General features: G+C 41.8%; 2 protein-coding genes across 2 annotated transcripts in view; both read left to right on the forward strand.

Moving 5' to 3' along the window:
- The window catches only part of LOC116957278 (uncharacterized), a 609,203-nt gene that overhangs the window by 39,610 nt on the left and 556,571 nt on the right, over positions 1-13,022 (forward strand). The gene's annotated exons all lie outside the window — the stretch shown is intronic.
- Positions 8,602-13,022, forward strand: part of LOC116957236 (uncharacterized) — a 33,170-nt gene continuing 28,749 nt past the window's right edge. The window contains exon 1 of the mRNA XM_076055356.1: positions 8,602-8,705. The gene's annotated coding sequence lies outside the window, so the exon portion shown is untranslated. The remainder of the gene's footprint in view (positions 8,706-13,022) is intronic.

Consider the following 13,022-nt stretch of genomic DNA (forward strand, 5'->3'; position numbering starts at 1 on the left):
GGGCATCCTAGGACACCCCGCAGCCCCTTCCTGTTTTTGGGCTGGGGAATGCAGCGACCCCCTTGCCGATACGAGATACCGCCCCTGATGGGCCCTGTCTACCACTGCAGGTAAGTGCAGCCCATCTAAAGCGCTACACACCAAAACCAGTCCACAGGTGGCTTGCACTGAACACATGCATTCCTAGAAGGCCGTGGTATTTATAGTTTGTGTAAAACATTCCTTTGTTTCGTGTAGAGAACGATGAATGAAAGATGTCTGCTGATCTGTTTTATAGCAAGGAGGTAATTTTAAGACCACATTTGAAGGCATCACGGATTTTTGTTACAGATTTGTATTCTAGCCTAGGTTTTATTGAATTTTAACTTCCATTTAAATAAAACTTTACTTATATATGTGTCCATTGAAATCCCACCTCGTTTACCACATGTTTACTTAAATATGTAGAAGCTCCCTCTGAAGACGTCACCTCAAATTAACGAGTGGGTTACGTCAGGGCCTCCCGCTCTCTCTGGCTTGTGACGTCACCAAGAGCAGAACTCGCCTCCAAGGAATCTAACGACTGCACTGTCTTGGAATGCATTTACACGGTAATCAAATCTTCACAACTGCCAGGGAACACACATTAAAAACCACTTCAAGTATACTTGGAAGGCCTTATGAATTGTTTTGAAACTGAAACACGCGTAAGAAGGTCAACAGGAAGCAGAGTCTGAGATTGACGTGTGAAATTCGAAGTTCCATAAGCCCATATTTTGTGATGCAAGGACCAGAAGAAGATGGCCACTGGGAAACGTTACCATTCGTGAAGGTGACCTGTGAAGGCTCTCGGGTTTGACTTCCAGGTCGTTACTAGAGCCCGAGACAAATCCCAGCCATTTGTGGAGGTTTGGGAAGACTGTTAGGACAATGTAGAGTAGAAGCATACAGCATGTGTGACCATACGTTTTGGGGAGACCTGTAACCAGGAGCATGAGACACAGAAACGCCATAGCATGCACATTGGGATATAAAAAATATTTGTATTTATATGCTGCTTAATTACCAAATCAACTCAAAGTGGCTTGTATCATATCTCATCTCAAATATTCGATGGCCACCACCATGGTTTAACTGTCCCTGTGCTGCGCAAGTTGACTCAGCAACAGTCTGTCAGTGGACATTCGTCTATCAGTAGGGGTCGATGATTGGTGCGTAATCTCAGGTGGGTAGCTTTTGCATACTTTTTTCTAAATGTTAACAATTACACCAGCATGCAATGGCCTATTTTAAATGACATCGGAGGAATTTTAACATCCACTGTGAAGCAGATGGTGCATATTCTTATTAGGCTAATGTAGCCGCAGTCATAACCAGAGCTGCCTGCCGGATTGAACCTTGAACCTCATCAAAGGGAGATAACCTTTACAATTCATGACCTGAAAAAACACTTCCTGAACAAATCCTCTTTCAATCTTGTTTTGTACCTTGCTCAACTACACCGTTCCATAGCCCCCATCATAATAAAGACTGCCGCTTACTAAGATTCTTAATGAACCCTCACTTCCTCATGATAATCCAGCTAAGCTGTGAAATCCATGTCCAGATTTTTACATTACCATATTTCAACGTGGCAACTAGCCATGCAGGACTGACCTGCAACACCGCTGTTATTGTATGTCTTTCTTGTGTAGTTTGCCTTCGTCTGTCTGATGACTTCACCTCAATCTGGGGCTTAATCTATGCAGGCACAATACACTGCACTATGAATCAAAAACACTACACTACATATAATGTTTCTGTGTGTACAGCCAGCAGGTGGGATGTACAGTTAGCTTGCACAGAAACCTGCCATTATTTAAAATTAATAAAGTAATATATCAGACTCAAAAGGGATTGAAAACGAAAGTGCAGCAGGCACGCCCGACATTAAACATGTTTTTTATATTATGAAAATGCAATTGTAACAAGTATTAAACCTAATGGAAATATTAAATTCATTTAAAAAAGAAAGTGCGTGAAAAAAACTATTCTAAACACATCTTGGGAGCATCCAGAAAGGCGCCGTCACACCTGACAGCCACTGTCAAAGCAATGTCCAACAATATTTATACTATACTAGCGGTAAGTACCCGGCGTTGCCTGGGCGAAAAAGACAAACACACATCGACTTACACACACTTTCTATGTTCATGAGTTTAGTGGAAGAAGCAAGGATCAGAAATATTATTTGTCCGCGCACAAACATTATGATTGTAATATTTGCAAGGTGATTATTTATTAAATAGGTTTCTATCATAGTGACCCAAAAATATTTGTTGTGAGCACACACTATGGTGTGTATAGCATTGTGATAAATGAAACATTACTTGAAATGTTTGTAGCTATGTGGCGTAACAGAAAGAGGCAATGAATATGAAATCCTGCAGTCACAAAGGCTGTAAGTGAAGATAAGTAATGTAATAAAAGGAAGGTGATATTTGCATAAAGAGGTGTATTTGAATGTGAGTTGACACAATAATAAAGATGAAAGTAATGGCCAAGTTACGAACAAAAAATTTGTTGTGAGCACACAAAAAAATTCAAAATTTCCAAGGTGATGAACAAAACGACAGTTTTGGATGTACGTGATTGTAGCATAATAAGCAAGAAAATTGTACTCACCATAGCCGTGGTGAGGCCTAGTCCCGTGCGGAGCCCCCATCGTAGCCTAGATTGCCGAGCCGGCGGAGGTGGCATGTTGCCAGGCTGTGGGCTGGGCCGCTACCCCCGCACCCCCTCCGACCATCCCCCCGCCCGTGCAACAATAGCGCTATCTAGGCACTATAATATTATTATGAACCAAAATTATTTGTTGTGAGCACACAATCAAAAACAATAGAATATTCCCTTTGCATAAACGTTTGAACGTGAGTTGACACAATAATAAAGATGAAAGTAATGGGCAAGTTATGAACAAAATCAAATTGTTGTGAGCACACAAAAAAATTCAATATTTTCAAGGTGATGAATAAAAATAAACAGTTTTGTACGTACGTGAATGTAGCCCCCGTCCTGGCCTAGATTGCCGAGCCGGCGGAGGTGGCACATTGCCACGCTGGGAGCTGTATGTTGGTTATGAAAATTTTGATGAAAATAATACAAATTAAATGAAATTTGGAAAGATGCGTAAATATCCGAAATCATGTTAATTGTTGTAGTTATGCGCACAAATAATGCTAATTCGAGAGATAATCGTATTAATTTATGCGAGTGGGTGAGATTATGCTAATGATAGCCTTTATGATAATTAGGCCCCGCCTCGTTGACGAGGGGCGTATCATCAATTGGGATAAAACAATTAATCGTATGAAGTTATGCCAGTGTGATGCAAGTATACCAGCGTAAGCTCCGCTTCGTTGTTTAACTTCGTATTATCGATCGGTATAGAACAATTATTCTCACTTTAACATTTACTGACTGTATTAGTGTGTTTATGCCAGGTCTCCAAATTCAGATCTCAACGCAGAATACAGTTCTTATAAATAATATTATTATGCATGAAATTCAGGAAAGAAACACGCAACCACTTCTGCGTTAATCAATTTTATTTTCTAACGAAATCTTAACTCTAAAAGATGCAACTCTCAGCTTGGGATTATAAATACAGTACCATCGGGAAATCCCTCAGGTTGTAGTAAATTTAACCATCAATTGATTGCGTTGTTTCACTTTGGCAATGGCACATATGATTAATTCCACCGCGTAACGCGAGCTTAATTGGTGTTAGGAAGAGTCGTTAAAACATGCATGCACGCTATTCTAAACAAAAAACTTTAACACTATAATATGCAAATTCATATACTTGAAATTGGCCACACAGTACTGCACTCATTCATTGATCCATATGCAACCCTCAATACAATTCTTGTCACATTGTTAACAGGGTAGCAGAACCATTGATTATTATGCAGAGTAACCTGAGCTGGTACGGCAATTAGGAGCGAAAGGTCCTTAATATTATGCAACGATATTCATACGAAAAGGCATTCAAAACAATTACTATTCCCCAAAGGCACAAGTATACGTCAATAGATTCATCATGCTCATTCATTGATCCATCTGCAACCCTCAATGCGATTCTTGTCACATTGTTAACAGGGCAGCAGAACAATTGATTACTTCTCCTGGGTACCACGAGCATATGGAAAATACGAATAAGAGTCCTTAAAAGTTCATCCGACGATATTCATGCGAAAAGGCAGTCAAAACAATTATTATCTCAAAGGCATAAATATACGTCAATAGATTCATCGGCACAATTGTATAATTAAAGAAATGGCTTGGAGTAAGGGCGTGCGATGGTGTACGTTTCTCTCACAGGAGATTAATTAATTCGTGGACAAGATTGTATGATAAGGAAACCAGGTTAACACGATATTCTCCCCGTGAGCGTAGCTCCATGGCGAAGGTGTCAAGGATAAATTCGTATTGATGAATCTATTGGTAATTTATGCGATTAGAAGTACAATCCAAAACAAAGAATTAAGAAGGAAAAAAAATATTATCAATGTACTTATAAACGACGGATTGTTATCACTCGGTCTGCTGCGATGCCTTCATGGCCACTGATTGTTCACGTATTTGATGATCAGGCTTCTTGCTAATGATTCGTGTATGTATTGAGTGATATGGATTGGGTTGAGTTGGTCAGTGTTCAGAATCAATTCTTTGCATCAAGCAGATGCCAGGTGATGTGGTGGTAGTGTGGGGCAGTGTGGATATCATACGAACAGCGGTCGGCTGGAGTTCGGCTGATGCAGGTTGACAAGTTGACATGGTGCTGTAGTCACGATGATCCGTCGGTAGATGGCGTTAGTAGCTCGTCCGCTCGCAATGGGCGCGGTTGTACGCCGTCGGCGTGATGATCCGTCGGCAGGTGGCGTTCACCGCTCGTTTGCAAATAGCTGGCACGGTTGTTTGGTGGATCTCGGTTGCGCGCTCTCTGGCGATGAACGATGCACGTTCGTTGCGATACTTCTTCTGATGATGCTGCATTCGCACGGCGTAGCCTGTCGCTAAACAGGGAGTCTCGCCATTCTGGGCGAGTTGTAGGGTCTTCTTCTGCGTCGGTAGTGGTTGATCTTCAGGTTGGTCGCCGTTTTCTTCCGCTGGCCAATGCTGAACTGCTGGTCGCTGAGCTGGTCCGCTGGAGGCTCGCGGGCCTCCTTTTTATGTTAAAATTTCTCCTTCTGGTTCCGCCTTCTTACAAGGGGTGGAGCTCCCTTTGATCCTGCTTTGTGTCGTGGGACTGGGGCATACGTGTCTGTATGTGTGTGCATGTGTGTGTCATTTATGGGTTTTGTCACCTCCCTCAAAACATTCCGCCATCAAGAGAGTCCAGATGCTTCAAATCGTCCCGAAGGCGTCCCTCTGTCTGCATTATACAATCTGGAGGGAGGGGCGGGCCTCCTTCAGTCGAGCCCTCTCCCCCCGGCATGACCTTTTCCGACGCACAAAGGGTGGGTTAAGGCTTTTAAAGTTAACATTTATTCTATCATATTGGTACCGTATCACTCGCAGTTACGATTCTGTATGTGACTCAAGGTCTGTTGTGGTAGTTTTTCCATCGTGGTGTTTGATTTATTCTCAAGGGAAGATGCTCTTTTGAGCGTATGCATATTCTTATCACGTGCTGCGGGAAGACAAAGGCGGCCGGGAGGTTCTCTTTCTCTCTCTGGCTAGCCCTCGGTTTAACGTCGCTCAAATATCATTTGGTTTTATGTTTAACAAGGTTTGTGATTTACCCAGTCATCCTGACCCTTCCTCAGGATTTATTAATTTTCGTCATTCCGTGTGTATGCTTTATCATTGATATAATTTTATTTCCGATATCCTGAGCCAAGAGGTAAGCCTCTCGATGGTTGGAATTCGTACTCCTTGGTGTTTGCAAGGTCGGGTAGCGGGCAAGGTATATCTCAATTTAAGGTGAATAGCGTTAGCATTAATGTTATGTGTGACATTATGTATTGTAATTTTTTCTTTAACTAAATCTTATTGCTTGGTTTCACTGGCAGCTGCGGAGCTTTAAGGAGTTCCTTCCCGCCCCCTTCCCCTTTGATCCCTCTCTGCTTGTGCAGGGGTGTTGCCGTCTGTCTGGTGTGTGTGTGTGTTGTTTATTAAGTCATCGCTCTTCCGTGGGCGCAGATGGCCCCTGCAATAATTCCTTGGCTCTGGTGTTAACTCCTGCTCTCCTGCGCTGCAGGAAGACAAAGGCGGCCGGGGTCTCTCTGGAACACAGTTTATCCTGGTTTCGTAAGCTTGACCCGTTTGTCTCATCCCTTCTGGGTAACCCTGGATTTAACACTACATCATTATTGTTGTTAATGTTCCCCAAGATTTGTGATTTGACATTGTATTAACTTTTGCTCCGCCTGTATCCGGGGGGTCCTCGCTATCATGCCTGAGTCATCATTTACTTTATTTTATACCTGATGTCCTGAGGTTAGAGAATTCGCTTTGACTTAGGCATAACTCGGACTGCTAGGATTATTCTTGGCGCTTTGGTCAGGTCGTGTAGAAAATTATTAAAGGTGAAAATGACATTTAGTATCGAATTAATAAATGGGTAATGATTCACTGATGTAGATTGTGGCCTGGTTTTTAATTGGAGTGAGTGTGGGGGTCGATAATGTTAGCTTATTCTTGTTGTTGAATTTTGAACTTTAACCGTTGTTTTAATAGCAAATAAGAGGAAAACGGTTTAACTTGCTTGTATGCTGGCGTCACTATGTCTGCGGGTTGACGGAGGGGGGGGGGGGGTCCTTGAAGTCTCGAATTCCCCCTTCCCTCTTGGTGACCCCGGCGGCTGTGTTACATCAAGTAGGTTTGTTTGTGAAATCGTACTTTGGCAATCTGGAGATTCTGCAGATAGTCGCTAACCTTCCTTTGCCCCGGAGTTTATTATTTACTTAGTTTTAACGGCCTTGTTACGATCTCCAGCTGCTGTTTGCTGGTCCTTGTCGTAGCGGGTGTTATTTATTTATTTCGGTTACTATTAAAAAAACATATATCGGTAAATATTATTATTGATATTAATTATGGAAAAAGGGCCGTATACAACATCCCCCCCCCACCAGCCCCTGGCCGTGCAACAATAATGCTATATAAGCACTATATTTTAATTATCTACAGACTCTGTAGTATAAACTGCATGCATCGTGTTGCGGGGGGGGGGGGGCAAAAGAGGACATCACACTGTGAAGAAATACCCGCAGTGTTATGTGTATATTTATTGCATGAAAATGTCCCGCCCGCCCCAAGGAACGCATATCACTTGGCAGGGTCCGCCCCCCCCACCGAATGCACGTGACTGACTTATGGTGTGGTACCTGACAAAAAAATGTTTACGTAAACCCCACCGTTTGAGAGCCAAATCCCTCGCAAGCGCGTGAACACACACAGAGACAGGCAGACGAAAAATGACATTTATAAATAATAATAATAATAATTTCATATGTAACCATTAAAACACGATCCTAAATATACATTTGTAAAGGCAGCAAAATACTTTGCATTCCAACTATTACACTTCTGCACTCAAAATACTTAACATGTACAGCAAGCTCTTCTCTGATTGGATGATGCCAAGCCCGTATACATTCATGTAATGAGTGAAGCCTGTGAATAACCTGAATGCTATTCAACCGCATTGTCTCACACTCCTGAATACAAATCTGTCTAGACTCAATTTCACAAGTGCTGGTCCCTCGTATAGCCTTTTACAGTCCCTCCATGGGATCAACTGGCCAATGGGCACACACCACAAGTATCATCAAAGCCACCTGCTCAGCCTTTTAGACAATTTCACTCAGTAGAGTAATTGTGCTATTTTACTGAACGTATTTTGGAAGTTATATTTCCATGAATTAGACATGTGCCCGGGACTCGTGAAGAGAAGGCTCCGTACGAGTGTAGTGACACAAATACTGTCACGATAGTGTTAGCACCAGCCACTATTTTAGGAGTGTTTCTGAGTGCTAGGAACCTCCCTAGGAGGCTTGAGGGACACGTGACAGGGAGCCAAGAGCTCCTGACTTGATACAGCAGGGGGGTTGGCTGAGGGCGGAGCGAGACCACAGCCAGGGAAATAAGGGGGAGCCCCGACAGGAAATCGTGGTTCATTTTTCAGTTTCAGTTTTATTTATTTGGTATAGCCCTGTGCGCCATTCGGCTCTTGAATCAGGTGCAACCGCAACAAACAAAAACATGAACATTGTGGGGATCATCACAGTTTGTATACACACACACAGTACACACAGTGTATACACAGTTTGTACACAGTACACGCAGTGTATACACAGTGGACACACAATGTTCACGTTGTTGTTGAGCTCGCACCCAAGGGGTCCATGTCCAAGAGAGGGAGCAATGGAATAGGAACCCCGCTCTCTGACGTCACAACTCCGCATTACCTCATCGGCGTGAGACGCGAGGGGGAGGTGTAACCCGCTAGTTACGTCATGTCACCAAGGTTTTCACTCCCCCCCCCAACCCCCCTCCACCGCGAGTTCACTCACATGTGGGCCTAATTCATTAACATAATTTATTAAGCTACACCGCCGCACATTGGATAGGGGAGTGTGTTGCACCCTGCACGTGACGTCATGTCACCTCCTGCTGACGCGTGACGTCACGATATACCAGGAAGCTGCCGATCTGCGCGCCTGCGCTCACTGAGATCCGAGGTGAGAAGTTCACATCGTGGTGGTTGTGGTGGTTGTTGTTGTTTACCCAGGTAGAGCCTCGCGCCTTCTCTCTCTCGTAGGGACATCAATTGAGTAGCAGCGAGTATGGAATCGATGTCCAGGTTGGAACATTACAACGCGGGGCCTTGCCTTGCGGGGCCTTGCCTCCTGCCCTCGCCTGACTGCATTTGTCTTCTGTGGTTCTTTCGGTAAAGTCACGTAGAATGAGAATAAAATAAAATAAGGCGATAAAATTCTCACGACGTTTCGGCCACAACACAAGCGGCCTTCCTCAGGTGAAGAAACAGAGTCTATCCAGGAGACAAGAGCCCGAGTGGACCCCGTCACGCCACAGGACTGAGTCTTATTAAGGCTGTGTGGGTGGAGTTGGATTAGCATGTTACCAGCGGAGGAGGAAGGGAGAGAGCTGGTGGAAACAAACACTAATTAATACAAAATCAAGTTCCGCAGCCAAGGTGCGCCGCCGTGTACCGAGCTGCACCATGACATGCATAGGGACCTCTATGCAATAAAATACCATACCTTCAAATCCAAACTGCATGTTATAACGTAGACAAATTCACCTTTGAATTATACAATGCGTTACTTTATACTACCCTCTACTACCCTATACTTACTCATTGGTTCTATTCGAATAGAACCAAAGATTATGGATCCTTGCAGTCACGAAAGCTTTAAATCTAGAATACCCTATACATTAGACAATAAAAAAAATATTAGACATTGTAACATTTATTATGTCTTATCTATGAATCCAACTAAATGCCACACTAATGTATATTCACTATGCAATTACGATGCTACATCTTGCCTTATGAGTAAAGTTACACATTACAATGTTATACTACCAAGAGTCGTAGTGTAGGAATATGTTTTACCCTTTTAACTGGCACAAAAACTGACACCTTTATTCAAGGCATCATGTTTGCAATAACCACAACACAAGCAGTCAAAATGCAAACAAAAAAGACAACTCTGATAATAATATGCACTGTCCTTGAATTTGATTGGTCCACACCCGAGACGGCTTTTCTTAGAGCCTAGTCTCCATTGGTGTTGGACCAGAAGACGCCAAAAGGCGTACAACTCAAAAACAGCGCACTATCAGAGTATTGAGCCGGTTGGCTTGCAAAGAACCTCCGTCTTGGAGAAGTCAACCGGCGACCATGAGATATTCGTTCATGAGGCCATCCACATATACAAGCACAGAGACAATTTCAACCGAGAAGATGGATTCTGGCTTAGTAACCATTGGAAAGATGTTCTTAATTAATTGTATTTTACGGTGACCTTCAGACTGTATGATAGTTGGGTAGTGCAGCCCCTTTGGCGTCCATGTACTAGGTGCCTCTGTGGATGTGTAAACTTTGACTTTAACATAGCTATTTCTGTAACCAGTCACAAGCTAATCCCTCCGCTGTTTCAATGTTAAATTCTCCTGTTTGATTTGTGAACTCCTTTTTCAAGGTGCCTCACTTCTCTTACCCAGATTAAAAGACGCTACGAATCTTAGTAGTATAACATTGTAATGTGTAACTTAACTCATAAGGCAAGCTATAGCATCGTAATTGCATAGTGAATATACATTAGTGTGGTATATAGTTGGATTCATAGATAAGACATAGTATAATGTTACAATGTCTAATATTTTTTTATTGTCTAAAGTATAGGGTAGTATAAAGTAACGCATTCATAATAAAGGTTTTTGGGTTAGATCGCGTTTATTTATAAATGTGTCGTAACCCTCCACCACCCGACACGGCCAATCAGCATCATCGGGCAATTCGCCAGAATGGTAAAGCCCTCGCTTGCTCCCGGTTTTATATAGAGCAGAAGAGTGACGTCATCACTTAACTCATCAGGTGCAGTGATTAGAGGCGGAGGGGGGGGTAATGTAATTATATAATCGATTAGTAATCAAGACGCTCGTACATCGGGCAAAAACAGTGTCAGATGGTGAGAGTCTAGTGAGAGAGATTAAACACGTTAAAGACGCACTACGACAGAATGGCTACAATAATGCTCAAATTAACAGAGCACTGAATGCCAAATCACGATCGCAAAGCAATACTACTGAAAGCGACCAGATTGTTAAAACAATAAAAAATTCCATATATCTCAGGAGTAACTGACAAATTAGCCCGCGTTTTGCAAAAGCAAAACATTACAGTAAGATTTGGTACAGTACACAAAATTCAAAAACTAGTATCTTGCACTAAAGACGCATTACCTAAACTATCAACAGAAGGTGTATATCGGATTAATTGTTCATGTGGCAGCTGCTACATTGGGCAGACGGGACGTAACATCAGCGTAAGACTAAAAGAACATCAGAGAAATATTAAATTATCTCAAACACAACTGTCGGCAGTGGCAGAACATGCTTGTCAACAAGGACACTCAATTGATTTTGACAATGTTGCAGTGGTGTGTAAAACTAATTATTACTGGCAAAGACTAATTAGAGAATCCATTGAAATTGAGAGGAACAAGAATAACTTTAATCGCTCTGACAGCTACCGGCTTAGTGCGGCCTGGAAGCGTATTATTAAATAATACACATTACATTTTGATTTAAAGAATTACTAATCTACAACTCATTACTAATCATAACCAATGACTGATTACTAATCGATTATATAATTACATTACCCCCCCCTCCGCCTCTAATCACTGCACCTGATGAGTTAAGTGATGACGTCACTCTTCTGCTCTATATAAAACCGGGAGCAAGCGAGGGCTTTACCATTCTGGCGAATTGCCCGATGATGCTGGAAGTATTTACCAGCGAAACGTCGTACTCAAACTGTAAATGTGGATTAACTCTTCAACACACCGGTGGGCTGAAGTAGTGAATTATTTGTCTTTTGTCAACGTGACACTTTTCTTTGCTGATTGGCCGTGTCGGGTGGTGGAGGGTTACGACACATTTATAAATAAATGCGATCTAACCCAAAAACCTTTATTATGAATAATATTGGTCGCGAAAGCCTACGTGTTAAACTGACTAACCTCTATGGGGAGGATACTTTTCTTAAAACCAGAAAATTGGAGAAGCTTCGCATTAAGCGGATGAAATTGATATCTTCACTGGCGTTCCTCAAAAGGTGCAGAGATTCAAAGGTAATACCAAACGCAGTTAAAATAACACATCACATAAAGTCTTCTAAAGCTAACCAAATACTACACAAAGCTAGCGAATTATTATTAATAGAGAGAATACAGCACAATAGGAGTGAATTATCTTACATTTCGGAATCGCTAAAGCAGTTACACTTAGATATAAGCAATAGTGTATCTATGCATTATTGGAATATAATCGATAACATAACACAACAATCGGCTGATAATGTGTTTAAACTAACAAAAACTAACCAAATTAATAAATTTTCTAGACTACATAATAAACAAATCCCTACTGAAAACCAAAAATGTAAAAACAAAACTGTACTGAACTTGACCAACACTGTATTAACCGGTGACATGGTCTCTATCCTTTCTAAAGGCCTTAACTTTGCCGTTACCCCACGCACAATTCCAGTGGATGAGATAATTGCTGAGGTAGAATCAGCAGTTAGACTCCTTCCACATAATGAGGCAGAGATGACTAGACATGAGGTTGCTAAAATAATTGAGAATAGCAAAGTTCCAAAAGTAAATATTAGCTCTAACGAGGCAAAAGCCTTAAGAGAGCTGCGTGTAAATAAGGATATCCAAATCCTAGCAGCTGATAAAGGCCGCACTACTGTAGTGATGTCACGAGCCGATTATGATAATAAAATTAGAAATTTACTAGAGGAAAGTACCTACATTAAAATTAAACGAGATCCAACTAATACTTTAGAACGTAAGACCACTGCAATAATTGCAAATTAATTAATCCCTAAAAATGAGCAATACCTAATTAAGCCAAGGGCCTCAAAACCACCTAGACTCTATGGGCTACCAAAGATTCATAAAATCGGCATCCCATTACGACCCATAGTCAGTACAATTGGCTCTGCCACATATCAATTAGCAAAATATATAACCAAACAAATACAGCCCTACATCGGTAAGACATCTTCATTCATAAAAAATTCAGAACATCTTGTGAATGTGATTAAAGATATTAAACTTACTCCTGATGATATTCTGGTAAGCTTTGATGTGATTTCTCTATTCACTAAGGTTCCAGTGGACGAATCGCTTAAATTACTTGATACACTAGTAAAGAATACCGGTTTACAAAAAGATATTCCGAAACTTGCTGGCCATTGTTTAAATAACACTTACTTCTTATGGAGAGGGGATTTC

Source organism: Petromyzon marinus, chromosome 71 (genome assembly GCF_048934315.1).
Source record: "Petromyzon marinus isolate PM22_M1 ecotype Great Lakes invasive population chromosome 71, UKy_Petmar_22M1.pri1.0, whole genome shotgun sequence".
NCBI lineage: Eukaryota > Metazoa > Chordata > Hyperoartia > Petromyzontiformes > Petromyzontidae > Petromyzon > Petromyzon marinus.